The 20439-nt window shown below is 44.6% G+C and overlaps 1 protein-coding gene across 2 annotated transcripts in view; it reads left to right on the top strand.

Annotated features, from left to right (window-relative positions):
* Window positions 1-20439, top strand: part of DOCK8 (dedicator of cytokinesis 8) — a 1170453-nt gene that overhangs the window by 185417 nt on the left and 964597 nt on the right. Inside the window, exon 1 of one of the 2 annotated variants that reach the window (XM_069625759.1) lies at window positions 12802-12943. The exons of the other annotated variant lie outside the window; for it this stretch is intronic. The gene's annotated coding sequence lies outside the window, so the exon portion shown is untranslated. Of the gene's footprint in view, window positions 1-12801; window positions 12944-20439 lie in introns of those variants that run through there. 2 annotated transcript variants of the gene reach the window in all.

Here is a 20439-nt window from a genome sequence, read left to right as displayed (position 1 = left end):
TCAGCAACCTGTCAGTGGGCGCAGGGTTTCAAGTCGCAGCCCCCATGGTGACGATCACGACAGACTCCTCCCTTTTGGGGTGGGGAGCGACGTTAGATCTTCTTCAGGTCTCGGACCTCTGGTTGCCTCAGGACAAGCACCTGCACATAAATCATTTGGAGCTTCTGGCGATCTTTCTGGCGCTCAAGGCGTTCAGACCGCTCATTGTCAACAAGGTGGTCCGCATAAGAACGGACAATGTGGTATCAATGTATTACATAAACAAGCAAGGGGGAACGAAGTCTCCCCCTCTCGTGGACCTGTCCATCCAGATTTGGGAGTGGGCCGTGCTTCATGGGGTCTGGCTGCTTGCAGTGCACATCCCGGGCCAGCTGAATGTCACTGCGGATGCCCTCAGCCGGCGGACAGTGGTCAGCTACGAGTGGGAGTTGAAGGTGGAGATCCTCTCATGGATTTTCTCGCGTTGGGGCACACCGGAGGTGGACCTCTTCGCCACGGCGGTAAACAAGAAGCTTCTTCAGTACGCCTTCAGAGGGGGGCTCGGAGCATCCTCTCTGGGGGACGCTCTCGAGATTCCATGGCACAACATGAGTGCTTACTCCTTCCCGCCTCTTCCCCTAGTTCATCGAGCAATTTGGAAGTTGAAGAGCTCTGTCAACTGTTCTCTTCTACTGATAGCTCCGTAGTGGCCGGCCAGGTTTTGGTTTCCAGAACTTCAACACCTGTCTGTGTGTCCGCCGATCAGGTTACCAGTAACTCCCGATCTTCTTCACCAAGGGGAACAGCAGATGTGGCACCCCTCCCCACAATCGCTCAACTTGGCATGGTGCCTGAGTTCACGTCTCTAGAGCGTTTGGGTTTGTCTGCGGATAACATGCGCATTATCCAGGCAGCCAGGAAATCCTCGACCAGATCCCAATACAAGAGTAAATGGCTCAGGTTCTGTCATTGGTGTTTGGAGAAAGAATTGGACCCGAGGGTGGCAACTATTGACACGGTACTGTCCTTCGTATCCTCCCTAGCAGAGTCAGGGGTTCATGTTCTGTCTTGCAGGACTTATCTCTCAGCGGTTTCCGCTTACCTCTCTACAGACCGGTTATTCTTTAACTAACCCGGTGGTGAAGAGACATTTTGCTGGCTTGACACGCATCTACCCTCCGGTTCGTAGTCCGCACCCGCCTTGGGACCTAAATGTAGTCCTGACGGCGCTGTGCCATAAACCCTTTGAGCCAATGGCTACGGTTGACCTCAAGTACGTATCTTGGAAAGTGTCCTTTCAGGTCGCCGTTACGTCAGCGAGGAGAGTGAGTGAGCTCCAGTCATTGTCGGTGGAACATCCTTTCTTGGTCTTCCATAAGGACAAGGTAGTCCTTCGGACGAACCCAGCTTTCCTACCAAAGGTAGTGACCGAATTCTATCTGAATCAGTCGATTTCCCTTCCGGTCTTTTTTGCGAACCCTGCCTCGGAGGCGGAAAGGGTTCTACACTGCCTGGATGTCCGAAGAGCTCATGAGTTCTACCTGGACAGGACTTCCGAGCTTCGGAGTTCTTCCCAACTTTTTGTGACCTTCGGTAACCCTCAGGGCAGGCCGGCATCTAAGGCATCTATTTCCAGATGGATTGCCGCCTGTATCACGGAATCTTTCACCGCCCAAAAGCTGAAACCTCCTAAAGGTATCCATGCACACCTGGTGCGGGGCAAGGCAGCCGCGGTTGCTTTTCAGAAGTATGTTCCCTTGGAGTCCATCGCTAAAGCGGCTACTTGGGCCTCCCCATCTGCTTTCTGTAAGCATTACTGCCTCGATATGAGCTCTAGAGCTGACGCTCAGTTTGGCCAGGCTGTGCTGAAGAACCTGTTTCAGTAAGGGGTATTTCCATCCACCCATAGTTCCTGTAAGGAGTGCTTGGGAATCTCCCATAAGTATGGAGGAAAGGGGACGGGACGAAGGAGTATTACCAGGTTACTCACCGTAGTGACCACCTTACTCCTAGTCCATAGTCCCCTTTCCTCCATACGCCCGCACGCCCGCCGTCCCCTCTAATAAGGTTCCTCTGTTATTGCTAATGGGTCTTTGACCCTGCGATAGAAAAGGACTGATGGGCGATGCGCGGGGCGGAGCCAAGGTGGCGGGGTTACGGCCGCGTGCCAGGCCCCGCTCAGGAAAGGGAGGAGGGACACATTTTTGAAAAAAATGTGGATGCTTTTTACAAAGTGCTCCGGTCCCATAGAGATGTCCCATAAGTATGGAGGAAAGGGGACTATGGACTAGGAGTAAGGTGGTCACTACGGTGAGTAACCTGCTACATTTTTGGCAGACCCCACAGCCCCAACTGCTGGACGGATTTAGACCAGGTGCAAAACAACTAAGGCATGAAGCGTTGACTTGAGTCCTTTTTGTAGTTTGGGGTTATTCTGCCCAGTAGTTTTTTAAATATTTGATGGAGTAAGGGGGTGCCCTTTCTCTAAAATAGATGGCTATATCTCAGATAAATTACCAAGAAACCGGGTGTTTATAAATGAAACAGCCGCCATCTATTTTTCTTTCGATGCGAGCGATAGCCGTGACTATAGCCGAGGATATCGGAAATTGAAATGCAGAAAAAAGCCATTTGTAGGTCAGAAAACATGCACTTGCCATCAGGCTAGAAGTGGTGGGGGGTAAGAGGACACCAAGTGAGATTTTGGGAGTTGGAGGGAGGTCTATGGACTAGTGAATAGCGAATAGCCGACATCTCAAAGCAAACTGTGTCACAGAAACACTGTGTGTTGCGGGGGAAATGGGAGAGGGCATGGGAGGTGAGGAGGCCATCTGGGGATTGGGGAAAGCTGGCACAGACGAAGAGGGCACTTGGTGAGGGGCTGGGGGGCAAAAAACATGTTTTTTTCCAGCCGGTTTCCTGGCTATAAGACTACGCATAGCCATGGATATTTGTAGTACATACACTGGAAATAGGCATCCAGAACTCCCATCCATGCAGTAACCGGGACCGACCTTGCTTAGCTTCAAAGTGAGGAAGGTGCCAGTCCCCTCAAGCCATGTTGCCTAATAAATGAGGTGAGAGCTTAATGCAACAAAACCCTTGAAATTCAGTGAAAGCCACGTTAACTTGGCACCCCCAGTTCTGCAGTCTATGACCACAATGATGACATTACTAATTACATCATAACATCACTGATCGATTCACTCGTGACATCACTGTTTACATGATATTTAACACCACAGATTACATCTGTGATGGCATCAGATATAATATAATTTATGATTTAGCTAAGAAAAGCTATGATTAACTAAATAACAATTTAGGCTGAGGCCTTTGCCATGACCAAGGCTGTGGATACCGTGCAAGGCCGAAAGGCTAGTGGCTGGTTAGTGTTGTACAATGTACACTGGTCATGGCCCTAGGTCATAGTGACTGGCCATGGAGGAAAAGGCCATAGATAGTGGCATCTTAATGTGTTACAATATGCCGTGGGCACGGCCGAAGGCTGGGACCACTGCCTATGGCCGATGAGTGCTGTAAAATATACACTGGCCGATGGCCATGGCTAGGCGTATGTTAGTGTTTGAAAATATACAATGATCATGGTCGAAGGCTGTGGGTGGCTACTGCCCCTTAATTTGCTATAAAATACAGGGGGGATGGCCAAAGGCTATGGCCACTGGCCATGGGTGAAGGCCATTGCTAGTGTCCTCTTATTGTGGCAAAATATACAGTGGGCATGGGAGAAGACCATGGCTAGTGTCCAGTTACTAATGTAAAATATGCAGTGGGCACAGCTGAAAGCTGCAGCCACTGGCCACTGGCCATGGCCATGGCCGAAGGACGGTAAGGTGAGAACTTAACGCAACAAAACCCCTGACATTCAGCTAAAGCCACCTTAACTTCGCACCCCTGTTGCTCAGCCTATAAAGCCTAAGACTTAATAGAACACATCACTGATGACATCACTAATTACATGTTGTATGAGAACACTGATGACATTACAAATCACATGCTGGTATTGACCTCGGCAATCCATAGTCCTTTATAACTGCGAATATTGGAAAAATGGCGGGAGAATAAATGCTTTCTTGCCCCCCCCCCCAGGCCCTCACCAAGCACCCCCCTCATCTGTGCCAGCTCCCCCAATCCCAGATGGCCTGCTCCCCTCCGCCTGCCCTCTGCCTTTCCCCCCACAACATACGCTGTGTCTGACACCGTTTGCTTTTAGATGTCGGCTATTTGTGGCTGTAGCCGAGGCTACAGAAAGCTTCATGTTGCAAACTCAGTCTCTAGACCCCCTCCAACTCCATAATTTCACTTGGTGCCCTCTAGCCACCCCCACATCTAGCCTGATGGCATTTGCATGTTTTTGACCTGCAAATAGTGTTTTTCCTGCGTTTCATTTCCCCATATCCTTGACTATAACCTCGAATATCTCTCGCATCAAGAAAAAAACAAGATGGTGGCTTGTTCATTTCTGAAAACCATGATCCTGCAATGCACCATGGCAGGTATAACTATCCATTTTTGAGAAGGGGTCACCCCCTTCTCCGTCTAATATTTAAATAACTACTGCACAGAATAACCCCAAACCACGCATGGATAGCGAGTCAATGATTCATGCCCAAGTTGTTTTGGACCTGGTCCAAAATTCTTTCCGCAGTTTGGGGTGTGCGCTTTGGCAATAATTGGCCTTGTTTGTCTATGGGAAAATGAATGGGAGGTAGGCCACAACTTTGGAGAAAAAAAAAAGAGTCTTCTTAATAACGTTCCTATTATTTACAGAGTGGCACATAGATGCATTGCAAACGTTAATATCTCAAAATTGCAGTAAATTGAAATGGAGGAGCAACAGCGGGTTTATGCCAAGATAACTGGTTCACACTTTTGGCTATCTCTGAGCTAGCCCTTTCTCTCAAGTTACAGGTGCACGAGGGTATCGTCCCCAGGCCAAAGGAGACTTTACACTTGAGAACAATAAAGAAGCCCGTTGTTGCCAATGGGAAACCCTCATGCACTCCTAACGGACTATGTCCTTCAAGAAAATCTTCCCTCCTTTATGAATTAAGAAATCAATAATTTTAATCACTGTCTTAAAGAAATCTTGTGCTGTACATTTTAAACAAAACTCCCAAGGAATGGGCTTACGCACATACTTTAAGACCAATTTTTTGCACAAAGTTTCAAACTTGATCTTGGTCTCCCACTCTTACTTACCCTGAGTTATGATGTAGTCTGAGCGCGGGCCAGCAGACCGGCAACCGCGGTCAGGCGCCCTGCGTCCATCCTAAATAATGCTCGTTGTCAGTTTCCATGGCAACCGCACGCTGGCCGGCGTCGGCATGTGACATCGGCTCTGTGGCCATGATGTATTGGGAGATCACCCTTGGAATATAAGAGGAATACCTTTACATTTATTAAAATATCAAGGGGTCAAAATACTACTTTCACTGTGGCGGACCACGCGGCACAAGGCTGGCAATTCTGGTCTGCTGACCTGTGGCCATCCTTGAAAAAACTTGTCTCGTCACCCTGGCAACCCTATGACGTCCCACATGGTCACGTGACGCTGCAACAAGCCCCCTAGGGCAGAGAAGCGGAGTCTCCAGGGATATTAAGTGCCTCAGAATGAGGTTTAGAGACACACCTTGTCTGAGCATTCTCTACAAAACCACCACACTGTCTAACAGGGTGAAGGGAGCACCAGTCCTTTCTTATTTCTCAGCTCTGTGGTTTGCCATAACCCTCACTTCCCACTGTAGGCTTTCAGTGGTGGACACCTCAGAGAGAGCGCTGTGTCTACCCAGTCACCATCAAAGAGGCTAAGTCCATGGTGGGAATGGTTCGGCACGCCTCAAAGTCTCAACCCACCGTAGGGGATAACAAAGAAAGATGTCCACTGCCATCCGGGTATTCTTGGACACATAAAATAACACCTTCTGCAGGTTCATCTGACATTAAGGATGATATTTAATGCTGGAAAGGAGCATCGCCAGAGGAGCTCTTTCCCTGGGATGTGTCTCAGCAGCTGCCCATCATGAACTGGCATAGATGAGGCTCTCTCACCCGGGGGGGAGCCCTGAAAGACACCACAGTAACAAGCAGCTTTTCCCAGCTCATGAAACCAGAGACATTGGCCCTCATTATAAGTTTGCTGGTATCCCACCGGTAATTCCGGCAGAATACCGGGAAACTGACCTACCATTACCAGCACCAGATATGTCGCAATTACCGGCATGTTACAGGTGCCGGCAATGGTAGGTAAATCCCCATTGCCATGGTCATACTGGCTGTTGTTTGCCGGTGGGGTGCCTGATCTGTTGGCTGGAGGTAAATTAGGCACCGTACTGGCACACTTGTGCTCTGCCTTTCCGCAAACGTGCTGGTAAACGGAATTACCGGCACATTATTTCCGACCGGTAGGGTCATAGTGAGGCCTGTTGTTTCCAAATGCAAGCAGTTAAATGAAAAATCGTTTTCTGCCTAGTCCAAGCCTCACACCAAAAGCAATGCATGTCTCATATTTTGCAGATATTTTACTGTTAAGATGTGTATTGTTACACATGAAAACCTAGTCCGCTGTGCATTGTGCACGCAAAATGATTGCATGCTTACATGAGTATAACAAACATATATAGGAACTATCTTCTCAGATCATCTACACAAGGGGACTGCACGTGAATGCGTCTATATGTTAAACTCGATTAGGATTTGCCCTTGCAATGCGATGAGTGAAGTTGCTTTCTTATCTTGTGATTCTTAATAAGGCCTATGTATAGTTTAAGTTATGTACTGAAAGTAACAGATATCAGCATTAAGTATGCACACTGTTACAGACATGTGTTAAATATAAAAATATATATCCATTTTTATGTTCCCAAAATGTTCTCCGCTTTTATGCAAAGCAGCCAGGAGCTATTGGGGAATTTATCCCCATACCCTTTATCATAGAAGATGTATTCGCAGAATGATGGAAATGTACTCTCTTACTGGATCGTTTATATAATGAGTGAGAGAATATTTTATTCATAAAGTGATATATTTACAAACTGAACCAGATAATGGTATTTACAATATGCAGACGGGATTCAAACAAGACCATCCAAGATCATGCTATGTGACCCAAAATATATGTTTGCGGTGCCTCCTAATTATTATAATAATAATAATAATAATAATTATTATATTTATTGAGCGTGGACCTAGCTTTGGGAAGCAATTGAGTGCGAGAAGCAAAGTGCAAGGGATCAATACAGGGGAGCAGGGAGCTAACAACATGAGAGGGGGAGAGCGGGGAATTTGGGACCATGGGGTCTGCAAGTAACCAGAGGAATAAATGGGGGGCAGATCACCCAGCTTCAGTTTGGGTGGATAGAGGGCTGTGGACCTAGGCACTAGGGAGAAGCCATTCCTTCAAAGGAGGGTCTTGAGCTCCATCCTGAATTTAAAAAGAAGGGGGTTCATCTGGTTTTGACAGGGAGGAGGTTCCAGAGTCTGGAGGTGTAGGCAGAGAAGGCATGTCTTCTGGTTCTTACCTTGCTGCACATGTATGTGCTTCTTGCATCTGATTTATTGTGTGAGTAATGTTTTTGTGAGGATGTGTGTGTGGGTGATGTATTGGTGTGCGCAAAGCATTCAGGCATTTGGCGGCAAGGGGGCTGCATCATGGAAGTTATTGATAGTGGCAATGCTGGCTTATAGTTTTTGTGCAACATCATCCAAGTTGCTAAATTGAGAATTTTGGAAAAGATTGTGGCTGTGGTGTCATTAATGTGATTTACAGAAACCATACAATCCTAGGGGCTCATAGCTTCATACAAGTTATTTAAAGTGACCATAATGGCAAAGATTGTGGCTACAAAATCAAAGTGCTTTACACTAGGAATGCTGGCATTTATTATGGACACAGCTTAATGAAATGATTTACACTGACAATGCTGGGATATATATTGTGTGAACAGCTGCATAAAAATGGTTTACAACAGCAATGATGGCATAAGTTATGAACTCGGTCATCATGAAAATGGCAAATGCTCCTGTGTACTGTTTGTGACATATAATGTTGTAGAATTGTTATGCTTTACCATGGAGAAACAATTGTAAGGTATAAAACGTTTAACCCATTTGTCTTCAAATATATGTTGTAAAATGCGCTATTTCAAGAGATTATTTTTAAAATGTTCACAGAAGAAACACCCGATTTTCCCTACACCACTTAGGGCTCTCTTGCCATGCTTGCTCACGTGGAAGATGTTAATGCCCCTGCACTAAAGGTATTCATCTGGCACCACTGACCTTGAACCATTTACAATTCCAGTGCCCCCTCTGGAGCTGCCCGCCCCCAGCAACCAAAAGCTGCCTCCACTACTGACATTTGCATTATAATATTATTGGCTGCATACAATGGCGGCTAATAAATGGGAGTGCCAGCGTTCAGGCCCGACATCCCTTGTGTCTATGTTAGGTGTAAGCTGCACCATTTGATTCAAAATGTTACATCTTTTATGTTACATCAACGTTACATCAGTGCTGTCCGTATCATGCCGCTGGAGCAGCGTTATCATCATAATCATTAGGAATGAGTTGTGGCCCAGGTGGCCTGAGAGTCTGTGGTGCAGAATAGCATCTTCAAGGAGCTTGGGGGGTGGAGGGGCCTCAGCAGGGCTCAATGGGGGGCTCCCTCATTTTTGTTAGACGTCTGCCATCACATGACATGACCACCTGTCTTCTTTCTGTTCCTTCACTTTTGGCCCCAAGTGAAATTCTATATTTTTATACGGTGCTTGCTGGTGTGGGTGACCATTTAAGTGTGAGCGATATCCCAGTTTTAATGTGGTCACCTCCTTGAAGAACTCTCCCTTCTTTTTCCAATTCCTCGGCACACAAAGAAATGGAACACCGTCACTGTCAACTTCCTTACTTAGTATATAGCCTTCTCCCATTGCCTCCATGCATTTGTGTTAAGGCAACTGATGACAGCTTTGGGGTCTCCCTTTATGGCTTCAAAATGTTCCTCATTAATGACTAGCTGATTCGCAAGTTATCGTTTTTCTCTGAGAGGTTCACTGCAGTTCCACCCCTTATCTACCACCTTAATAGTAATATCCTAATTCATTCTTAGTGTCTTTAAAGCCCCTCATTCTTGCTTTGTACATTTATTCTCTAGGATCTAATTTTAAACATGAGGACCTTTGACACTATAGAGGCATCAGGTAGGGCAAAGGTGGAGAGGTTCCTAAATCCTGACATATCTACATGTGCTGCGCTCTGAACTGTGGCAACAAATATTTCGAATCACATCTTTCTTAGAAATTATTTAATCTCAATCTCCATATTTTAACAGCTAGTCTGCTGTATTGGGAGAAAGGATAGTCTTTTCAATTGGAGAGATCTCAAAGCCTTGTCCAAAGCAGTGATGGATACAATTAAATGTTGGAATATTGATTGACTGTACACCTGCCTCTCATCCTGAAGATCACCAAGGGCTGCTGGTCCAGGCAAATCGGGTAATTCTTCTGTGTATAGAATGTCCTGCCCTTCAGTGCTCCTGTGCCATAAAAGGTGATCAGATTTCTATTGTCTTGTGGTTTCCTACTTTGATTATTCACTTCATCCCCAGAATTACTACTCTCAGAGGATTCTAAAGAGGTTACCCATTGTCTCTTGTAACCGCTTTGAGTGCCCTTCCCCCTATGTTTTCAATAAATCTGATATTCCTGACAGTTAGCAGTGAGTGTAGCTTTTGTGGATAAAGGGTACATGGTCATCAGTATGGAGAATTGAGGGTACGTATGAATTTTGGATGTGGGTGAAAGAATGTAAAGAACTGTGTTTCAAGTGGTTGAGGTGAACAAGGATGCTTCATACTGTGAGGTAATCATAAACAATAATATTAGGATGTTGGCGGAAACAGATTCACCATTTACCATAATTTGTTGATAGGTCTTTAATGATAAAAGTTTAAGGCATTGAAGCTGATGGACATCAATCCAATGACATTTGGAGAAGGGCCCAATTATTGGTATATTAAGGCAGAGGTGGCATTCACTGGAAAAATATTGTAGCTAATATATATGTATCAAAGACACAACAGTTCCTAATCTTGGAACATGGTTAAGTATAATGAACCCTTTACAGATGAATTATTAACGGTTACAAGACCCTCCTTAAAGGTAACATGGTTTCTATATTTCTCAATTACCCTATAGAAGAGATAAGAGATGAAGCAAGTAGTGTATTACCAATGCAGGTTTTCATAATCCATTTATACATTCATTTGTTTGTATCCACAGAGTGTACTCGGCACGTGTCTAAAAGACCTCCATTCACAGACCACCTCACCCACCTAACCAATCGATGTAATTTTCCTCATTATTATTGGATAATATTGAAATAATGATAATTTCAGACTTTAGACTGAGCATTTTTAGCCCCCATTGTCTTTTTGTTTTTATCACAGCCTGTGATGCGATAGCAGCTGTAAACTGTTGTACAAGCAAGGACCGAAACGAAACATAATTTTTAGAGCTACTACACTGTGTGTGTTTCTAAAGAAGTGACCATATGTTTGCCACCTCCTGACGAATGTTCACCATCAATCGGAACAGAACTGAAACATGTTGAGTTGAATGTCTAGGCTAAATAGCTTATACAATATACAAGTTAATTATAATAACACAGACAATATCACGTCAGTTTAGAACATAAATTGTATATGTCTGAAGTACCATTTTTACACATATTAAAGTGTATTAGACTTTTGCTATAATACAGTCACCCCTTTAGATTTCTATTTAAGTTTTTTTTAGATTTCTCCATAATTGATTCTTTTACTTATGGATATTTTAATTGTATTGGATTTAATAAATGTATACTTATTTGACCAATTAATTGTCTGTAGATTTGACTGCTCACCATTACAGGATGTGATTCCTCGAACCCCTATTGTTCTATATAAGCATAATTAACTTCTTCTATATGACCAAGGAACACATTCTTCAGAAAAACGGAGGGATCTCTGCAATAGGGTTCAAAGTCTTGTGTGAACATTATCCCGACTGAGTGGCAAGATCATTTATGATTACCTCTGAACATTGTGGTTAGAAATTAATGCCATTGACAGGAATCATGTTCTTTGTGTAATGCAAGTGGAATGCTATCTGGCAATTAATATGGGGGAGAATATAATGGATAGCAGAAAATGGAAAGCTTGGGTTGTCGGCGATCTATGGTTGACGGAATTGGAGAGGAAAAGCATGCGGCCGGGAATAGTTATTGTGGGGTTTTAGCTGGAGAAGCTCTTTGCTATTGTTTTTGGATGGGTTGTAATAAATTGGATTGTCATCCATACATCTCCTGTTTGCTGGGCCTCTTCAGGGTCCTCTCCCTCCACATTAGGCTCTCGTCAGCTGCCAGGTCATCTACCTCAGCCCCAGTTTAGACAACAATCACTATTATGGTGTCTGATCTCATCATCCCCTTTCTCTGTTCCCTACACTGGTTGCAAATTTACAAGAGAATCTCCGTTCAGGTCTTGTGCGTGGTACATCATCATACCTTGTAAGGCACTGGCCACACTTTCATCAGAGAAACTGGCCTTGTACTCTTCCTACAGCTTTGTTTGCTCATCATCTCTAAATCTTCTTAGTGTCTGTGCTTTCTGTTGACAATGCGTTTTCTGTTTGGAACTCTCTGTCCCCTTCGGGTTGGCTCCACGTACCACCATGGCCGCTTCTGGGAGGCTGTAAAAACCCTTGCTGTCCAGTTGATGGGGTTACTTCCCTTTTACTCTTTCCGGCCTCAGCACCATTGTTGCAGAATATGCCGGCTGCTACCCTCAAAGCTCCACAAACAGAATTTTGTTTGAGTTTGGAATGTGACTGTTGGCCAATGAGTGGGCAGAAATTAATATACAGTGAGGAATTGGATTTATGGCAGTATATTCAGTGATGGGGTCTAGTTGTTCAATTTATAAATGATGTTGCAAAATTAACAATGGTTGTTATAAAACAGTTAATTATTTGTAAAAAGATATGTTGTTAAAAAGTGTACCAAACACCATCATTGTTCATGGTGGATTTAAACAAATACATCTGAAAATAACCCTTCCATATAATGTGAGTAAAGTATGCCATTTCACTTAATAAGCCACAGGTGTCACAACACCCTCTAGTGGCCATCCCTTGATGTTCACCTCCTTTACAGAGTGTCACAGAACAATGCACTATGGGGGTGCAAGCATTCAATGAAAAGCCTTCATTTTTGGTCCATATGAGCTAAATATCATTGTTGTACAGGACAGCACTATTTTATGCATCGCTTCATCAGCCCAAGACTGACAGGTCTCAAGGATGCAACAATCTTCATTGTACAGTCTTGGGTGGATAGCTCAGGGGCAACGTGCTCGCCTTGGATGCAAGATGACAGTTCGATCCCCGGTCCACGCTTAGAAACCTCTGGGTATTAAGCGCATTATAAATACCCTATCATATCATATCAAACATGTGAGCAGGAAAATAGATAGAATAGTACATGGATTCCCTCCTAATGACTTAGTTTAGTTTTAAAATCTACAACGCTTACATGGTGTGCAATTTTATGATAACATCATGTCCTATTTTGTAAGTGCCAAGAAGATGTTCAAAGGTTGTGTCACGTGTTGTTAAATTAAACTAAACTGCTGGTCTTGTCGAACTTCCTATCAGCCAGTTAAAATTGTGCACCAGCGGCTTGTGCAAGAGTGTTCTCTCGTTGTGTGTGTGCGCGTCTGCAACGTCTTACTTCCTTGCTTGCAAATGCTGTGGTGGTGGACTCGCTTCCTGTAGTTATTCACACAGAACAAGTAGGGTTTTATCGTTCTCTGAAAGCAGCAAACCTAGCTACATTCTGTTTGACTTCCTGTAACCTCCATTTTGTGCTCTGTCCGTCTGAAATAAGTTCATCTGGACGGCTTTGAAAGGTAGGGTTTTGTGTATTATTTGCTTCAAGGTTATTGGCTATTTTGGAAGGCAGACCAGTTGCATTGCTCGGGTTAAAGGGATTTCAGAATGCGTGCTAGCTGGAAAGCTTTGAAGTCAGGAATTAGACATTAGAACTGTAAAATTAACAAGCTAATTCAGTACTGTTTAGTCTACTGCACCAACTTTGTATAGGACCGATTCCATTTCTGCTCAGATTTCACAGTCATTTAAAACTCGTTTGTTGCTCGAGAAGATATAAATAAAACACCAAAGTAGTAGAGAGTTGGGGTTTCATGCATTCTATGTTCAATTACCTCATTACAAACCTGGGGGTGGGGCACCGATAAATAGCTCCAAACCGAAAACGATTACCGACTGCCTCGCTTTTTTTTTATTTTACCTTCATCTCATTCAGTCGATTAATTTTCGGTCGAAATTCTGTTTGTTTCGTTTACGTGCAGTGTTCTGTAGAGGTGTTCCAACAGAATTGGCACACACATAGCAGGTTACCAACGGGAAGGAAAAAGTCAAACGTTTTGCATTTCATTTTTCTGTATCCCATTTTCTCTCACTATCTGAGGCATTTGAAACAAACGTTGGCAATAACAACAGTTTTGGCTTTCCTGTAGACATGGGTTCGGCAACTGTCACGCTCTCTCACGTGATGGTATTAACTGCCCATTTTTGGCAGCAGCTGCAAACTGGTGTAAGCAACTGTTCATATAATTGCAGTACTTGGCACATTTCTATTTCCTCTGTTGGCTTTGCCGGTGCTTGCATTTAATAAGACTTCAGTGAAGGTCACACTCTGCTTATAAAACAAGTGGCTGCAGGCACACCTGGTTAAGACATTTTTATTGCACCAGTAGCACATTTAAAGCTCCAATTAAGCCATTAACTCAGAGAAGACTGCTTTAAAATAACTGTGGTAGGCACTTTGAACACAGAGGTTGATGTTACTCCTTGATAGAGCTTGCTCAAAGAGATCCCAGGAGGATGTGCTTTGGATGTAGAGGAGCAGGAAGTGGGCGGGAGTGGACATAGGGATCAGCATGGCCATGGGCAGTCAGTAGGTGGGTAAATAACCAAACAACACCTACTAGCTTTGTGTCCCTCCTCATACACCATCTCCTCCCTAGTTTTACTCCAATGCAATAATCAAAACTAAAAATTATTTGAAATGAAGCAGTACGTCAGACAGCTTCGATAGGCACCCATGCCACGCTAGTGAATTCCTACACACATAGGGGCACTATGATCATCATTGCAAGGGCTTTCTGACCCAATGGTAATAGTGGGAGCTTGATCCATTGCTCTTTGTGTGTCTCTAAAGTATCTAGGATTTATTTGTATGTTTGTTTTTGTATTTATTTAGGTATGTGGAGTAATTTCAACCAGAAATGGTGTATAGGGGAATGACAGACAGGAGGCAGAGACAGTCCTAGGATAGGGTGCCTTTACAATACATTGAGGTTAAGCGGGAATAGTTGTCTGTAGTTGAGGAGGGCAATATTGGGATACAGAGACCTGGGACGGGGACACAGAGACACGCATAGAATGTGAACATTGATTGGCCTAGTGCTAGAATATGCAAAAATTATGTATATTCATGTATTAACATGTAATACAGCTGAGCATGTAAGTGTGATATTATAGCCAGCGTGGGACGCAGTTAAATGGGAGGATGGGGAGCCCCTTCGCAGGGCAGATGGTTGCAACTTGAGTCTGGTTTTGAAGTATTCATGTATTGGGATAGTTTAGTCATCTAGCGGGACTGCGTTCCATTGGAGCGGACAAGTAAAGAGAGGAGAAAAAACACGAGGCGCACGGGAGCCGGAGGAGGAGGAGGAAGAGGTTGAGGAAGGTGTTGCATTATATTATTTTCTTCATTTGTGTATGGATTTGTACCAAGACTTTTAATAGTGCAGTTGTCCACTGCAGTTGAGCTCTTAACCTCATTCTTGGGTTAGGTTTAGCGATGGGTAGCAACTCTAATCTTGATTGATTTACCCAGAACTCAGATACCGCCCCAAAAATGTCAGTGACTTCTGCGGCACTAGACAAATGTCATTGCAGTTTCTGAAGAGACAGTATTTTTGTCAATGACGTTTATCAAAATGCTTGATACTTTGATGGACCACAACCCTGCGGCCGTGCATGTCGTCCTCATGTTTGCTGCAAGGTGTGGCATAGAAAAAAGCAAAGAGTTGGAGGCATGATGGGTGCCTGAGGGCGGTTTCCCCTTTCAGTTTAGTCTTGGTCCCCCTACTTTCTTCAAATGAATAGACACCCTTAGGGGCTTGTATGGCAGGTTGATAAAAGCCAATGGATGGTTATTGATCGTAAGCGTCTGAGCCACGGGTACACCAGGGGCCAGAATATTTAACATTAGTACCTGGGCAAAAATGTAGCAAATGCACTTAGCACACTTTTGCTGCTCATGTAATATGGAATGGAGCCAACAGCAGTTCTGGACTGGCCTACAGGGAGCTCTAGAGATTTCCCGTTGGGCCTCTTTTGTGAAGATTTCGTTATAAAGCATCCAGTATGTTATTCCTCACTCTTAACAAATATTATATACCCGGTTTATGTTATGTTTATCTTTTTTTAATTCCTGTATAAGGACAAATGGGCTTGGACCCATTATTCCAAATTGTAATGTATGAGAACCCCCACACCATACTTACAGGGGGTTGCCTTGTTTACAGGGTGTAATATGGGGCAACTTTGAAAATTATTTACAGGGCCACTGTTGGTTCCCAGTCCACCCCAGCAAACAGGGTTTGTCCCAATCTGTATTATTTTAAAACGTTGGCAATAGAGTATAATGAACCACACTGGTTTGCTCAGGGACAGTGCAAAACCAGTCCACATCATTATTGCCCTAATGAAAGCATTTTTAGATATTAGTAATAGAGGACAACCTGTTTACTTTGTTCTTTATTATAAATGCAGCAAAATTGTCGCTAAACTCATTTGCTCCATTTTTGCACAACAGCAAAGTTTAGATAATGTGTCCCAAGGTGTAAAGAAATAATTGTGGCAACAGTGAAGACAGACACAAGTGAGCACAGTTCAAGGGTGTTTATTAAACTGTAAATGCAAGGTGGAAAAACACCTAACCTAAATCTAAGATGGGAGAAAGCTTCTACCATCAAATGAAAAACAAGGCAGTCCTTGTGGCGTCTTGCCTAAGTAAAAGGCCTATTCTAAAAAAAAAAAAAAAACTATTGCCAAATTCTTACAACTAATTACCGAAAGAGTGTGGGATACCGTTTTCAATAAAGAAAGAAGTGTTCACAAATAACACGTCAGGATGTGATTGCCAGGGGTCTCCCTTCCCCACGTTTGGAGCATGGGACAAAAGTGGATCTCCTGAGCACAGCACACGCTCGAGCTTCTCCAGCACGAGCCACAGTTCCGTGCCAATTATTAGGTTCTTCGATGGCTAAATCTCTTTTCAATAAAAAGTCTTTTGGCTTTGAGGGCCTGATGTATTCAACAAAACAGACAAACAAAAAGTATTTTCAAATAGACTTGGGTGATAACATTTCACCCCTGGATCTTCTTCGGTCGAGGCTCGGATCCAAATGCCAAGGGGGACAATCCACTTCCCCTGGTCTTACAATACTTCTTGCACTCACAGATCTTAATGTCTTTTCATATAATTCACTGTGGATATTCCTCGGTCGGGTTCACTCCTTCCACACACACTGTTCATGGGACTTCAGGCTTCGCACCTTCTTGTTAGCATCCCTCTGCCGGATTCACTTTTGCCAACCTTTGCAACACACTGTTCATGCGCTAATTACACCAAGCAGGATTAATTTCCCTTTGCTTCACAATCATCTCTGTCGGTCAAAGACCTTCGACTGTGCAGATGATTTTACAAGACCCTGGTATGACCACTTTGACCTCTTTCTGCCTTTTCCTAAAGACTTCTGGTTATGGTAGTCTCTACCATCGGGTAATCGCCCCCAGAGTTTCCTGCGTGAGCAACCACGTGGTGCCTGACTCCTCTGTTGCTGGTTTTCCTCCCTTTTCATCAAAAGGTCTTTAAATCTTTCACAGTTCAAATTAGCCGTTTGCTACTTTCCGTTCAACACAGTTCGGTTTCTTATTGACGCTCCCCTCGACTCACCGGCTGTGATGAACCGCTTTGTTTCTTTCACTTTGAAGTCAAGGTTGTTACCACAGAGACAAACGTCCCTCCCTGGCCGGGTAATCAGCAGAGGAGGGTCTTGTGTACTATTGACATCTGCTGCAACACATGCTGGCTATTGTTCGCGGTCTTTTGATTCCTTCTATGGATGTTTCACGGCCTTGGTCAGAAAGGGCAAGGTTGCTTCTCTCCTTGTCACCCTCTCGGTATGCACCATCTTTCTCCTCCTCTTGAACTGCCATGCTGATTTAGCTCTCACGTTGTGCGGTCTGCCTTGCTCGTATTGTGCTATCGTGCTCCACCTTTTGCCTCTGTGGGGAAGGGAAAGGGCCGTGAGGTGTGTGTGATTCTGGTCAGTTGCCTGCCTTTACCTGATTCTTATATTGGGACATGTCAGGTAAATGGCTCTGGTGTTAGTCCATTGTCCTGAATGTTGTGCGAAAGTGTTCATGTCGGAAAGTGGTGGGGGCAGTGTTTTGGAATATCCTATGTGCTAGGATGGGGAAAAGGTTTTGAAAGAAGGGAGACACCACGTCTCACCTGTTGGTGTTCCACTCCCACTCCCAAAGGACCCCCCATCCAGGTGATCCTCCCTCACTGGTCCACCCCCAGGAAGTGGAACCAATTGCGATGGCCGTGTCAGGGCCACCTGGATGACAGATTCCAGAGGGCTAGCAAGTGAGACACCTTAAGGTGTCTCACACAAGGACACAGATTCAAATGCTTTCCAGGCATCCAGAGGGCAACTGTGGCAGCCTGAACACCATTTTAGCAACCCAAAAGATCATAAAATTGCCTATGGTTACATTTGTCTGGTCCCCCAGAGGTAAGTTCACCCTGGTCTGGGTGAATAGATTAGGTCATAAAGGGAGTGATCACTTTTGCAGATAAATATTAATGCTTGGTCATGTTTCAACATCTCTTATTTGTAAGGGCTTGTATTCAATGCTTTTTAATTCTCACATGCATTATTCCTGTCTCGAGGTTTGTATTAGCCTGGCACTAGCATGTTAACTTGGGTTAACTGCTAACTTTATCTCAATCCACTACTGTTGCCCTTTATTCCAGTTAATATACTGCTTTCATGCTTACACAAATCATGATTCATAGAAAATTTTGTTAGGCTTAAAAAGACCTTGAAGAAAGCACCTTAAGCACACGAAACGTGTCGACTAAGTCAATACTAATGAGATGTTGAAAACATGAACATACGTGAGATTATCAGTTATTGGAATACGGTTTAATCAGATCAAGCAGATTCAGTTGGTGTGCCCACGAATATTAAAAAAGAGCTGCACTCATTTCTAAAGTTAGTATAGTGCGAGAGACATTACTGGAGACGAGTATCTTTTCTGAAGTGTTTCAGTGTTATTTGCATTGGCAGACTGCTCTTCCCCATGGCCTTCACTCAGCTGCTATGTAGCGATATGAAAAAGGGATTACTTTGAAATTATCTAATAAAAATTACCTACTGGGAAATGACCAAATTGTTTTTGATGTTTTATAAATAATGCGGGGGAGACCCCTTCGCCCCCTCACTTCCCCCTACTTTGACCCCTTACACCACCCCACCTCTATTTTTAATAAAAATGAACAAAAATACATAATTAATGAGACCAAATAAATTCGGTCATTTCTCATTATGTATTTTTGTCTTCGATCATTTCTGTAGATTCCAAGAAAAAGGTGTGTTGTTTTATATCAGGTGTGTGTGTATGTGTTTGTTAGATTATACCTCTAAATGACTGACTTGGATAGTGCCTACCACTTCGTGATAACTGTTCCAGCCGAGCATTCACTGTTTTGTTTAAGTCTCTCCCCTTCTGAGCAGAGGCGTTGCTAGGTGGGGGGGAGGGGCAGCTGAGGGGGCTATAGCCCCGGGTCTTTTGGTTTTAGCCCTGGATAGAAGCTCATGGGCTACAACCAAAATGCTATAGCTAGCTCTGAGTCCCGCCAGTCCCGAAATTAGCTTAGCCCCTGATCTTTTCCAGACTTAGCAACACCCCTGCTTATGAGGATCTCACTGAAAAATTAATCTTGGTAGATCCAATAATATCCTCATCAATTCTGACCAGTCAGTTGTCAGCCCACAGAGGTTGATCACAATCATTTTTCTACCATGGACATTGCCTTTCACTACCATAAACCTGCCTCCTGCATGTGCTGTCACTCAGCTTGTTTTAATATCAGTCAATGGGCCTCATTCCGAGCTTGCCGGTCTGGATACTATCGTACCAGTACGGTTACTGGTACCGTTGTATCCGGACCGGCAAACTCTGAGTTGTGCTTGCACAACCGCAAGCACAGCATTTTGGATGCACAGGCACCGTTGATGACGGTACCTGTGCATCCGGCATCCCCTTTTCCGTTGAGCCCCATGGGGCTCAAATGGGAATGGGGAAGAATTTTTCCCGGCGCCCAGGAATGGGCAAATACCGGGTCTGGCAAGGCCGTAATGACCCGGTAATTGCCCATTTCTGGGCGCCGGAAAAAATGCAACTCCGGCAGCAGCAGTGCCTGTTTTACAGCGCGGCCACCGCCAGGGTTGTAATGAGGCCCAATGTATTTATTGGAGCAATTACATCTCTTCAGCCCCTGGTTTATAAGGAGAAATGTGTGTGTGTTGTTCCCATTTAACAGATAGCTAAATTGGTTTTGGACCTATTAGGATAAACTAAGACGTCCCCCGTTTCATAATATTGCACATTCCTCAAGTGTTTTCGGTCAGATCTTTAGGCTTATGCCATAATTCAGCTGTCCAAAGTCATTTTGATACACTCCACTGCCACGCTTCCAAGTGACTCCTTAAAGCTGCTTTTGTATGTTGATTAATAAATAAAAACACCAAACTCGTAAGATTCCCATGCTCGCCCCACCCCCACCCGACTCCACAACTGTCAGATGCCCTTCCTTCCCTAGTAATGAGTGCAGTCCCCACAACATCTCGTTAACAACTTGATGATTCACGTTAGGTTGTTATGTCCTGGTCTGGGGCCACCCAGACCGGGCGGATCCTTAGCTGGGGGCACCCAAATACACAGATGCCGCGGTCACGCAGCAGACCTTCGGGTCGCAGAGATCACCCTACTGACGTTGGGGGCACCCGACGGGACATCCATAGCTGGGGGCACCCAGCCAACAGCTCCAGGACTGGGGGCACCCAGTTAGCCCATGGGCACACGGGCTCCATGTGGCCTGGGGGCACCCAGGCTGACACGGCCATCAGGCGCCGGTGTTGCCCAGCAGGGGTACCGGCAGGAGCCAGATGGAGTTGCCCAGCAGGGGATCCACTTGCAGGAAGGTAATCAGTCTGGACGGCGTTGCCCAGCAGGG

This window comes from Ambystoma mexicanum, chromosome 6p, assembly GCF_040938575.1.
Source record: "Ambystoma mexicanum isolate Mex_15411 chromosome 6p, UKY_AmexF1_1, whole genome shotgun sequence".
NCBI lineage: Eukaryota > Metazoa > Chordata > Amphibia > Caudata > Ambystomatidae > Ambystoma > Ambystoma mexicanum.
Note: the sequence above shows the minus strand (reverse complement) of the source record. Positions and strands in the feature narration are given on the sequence as shown.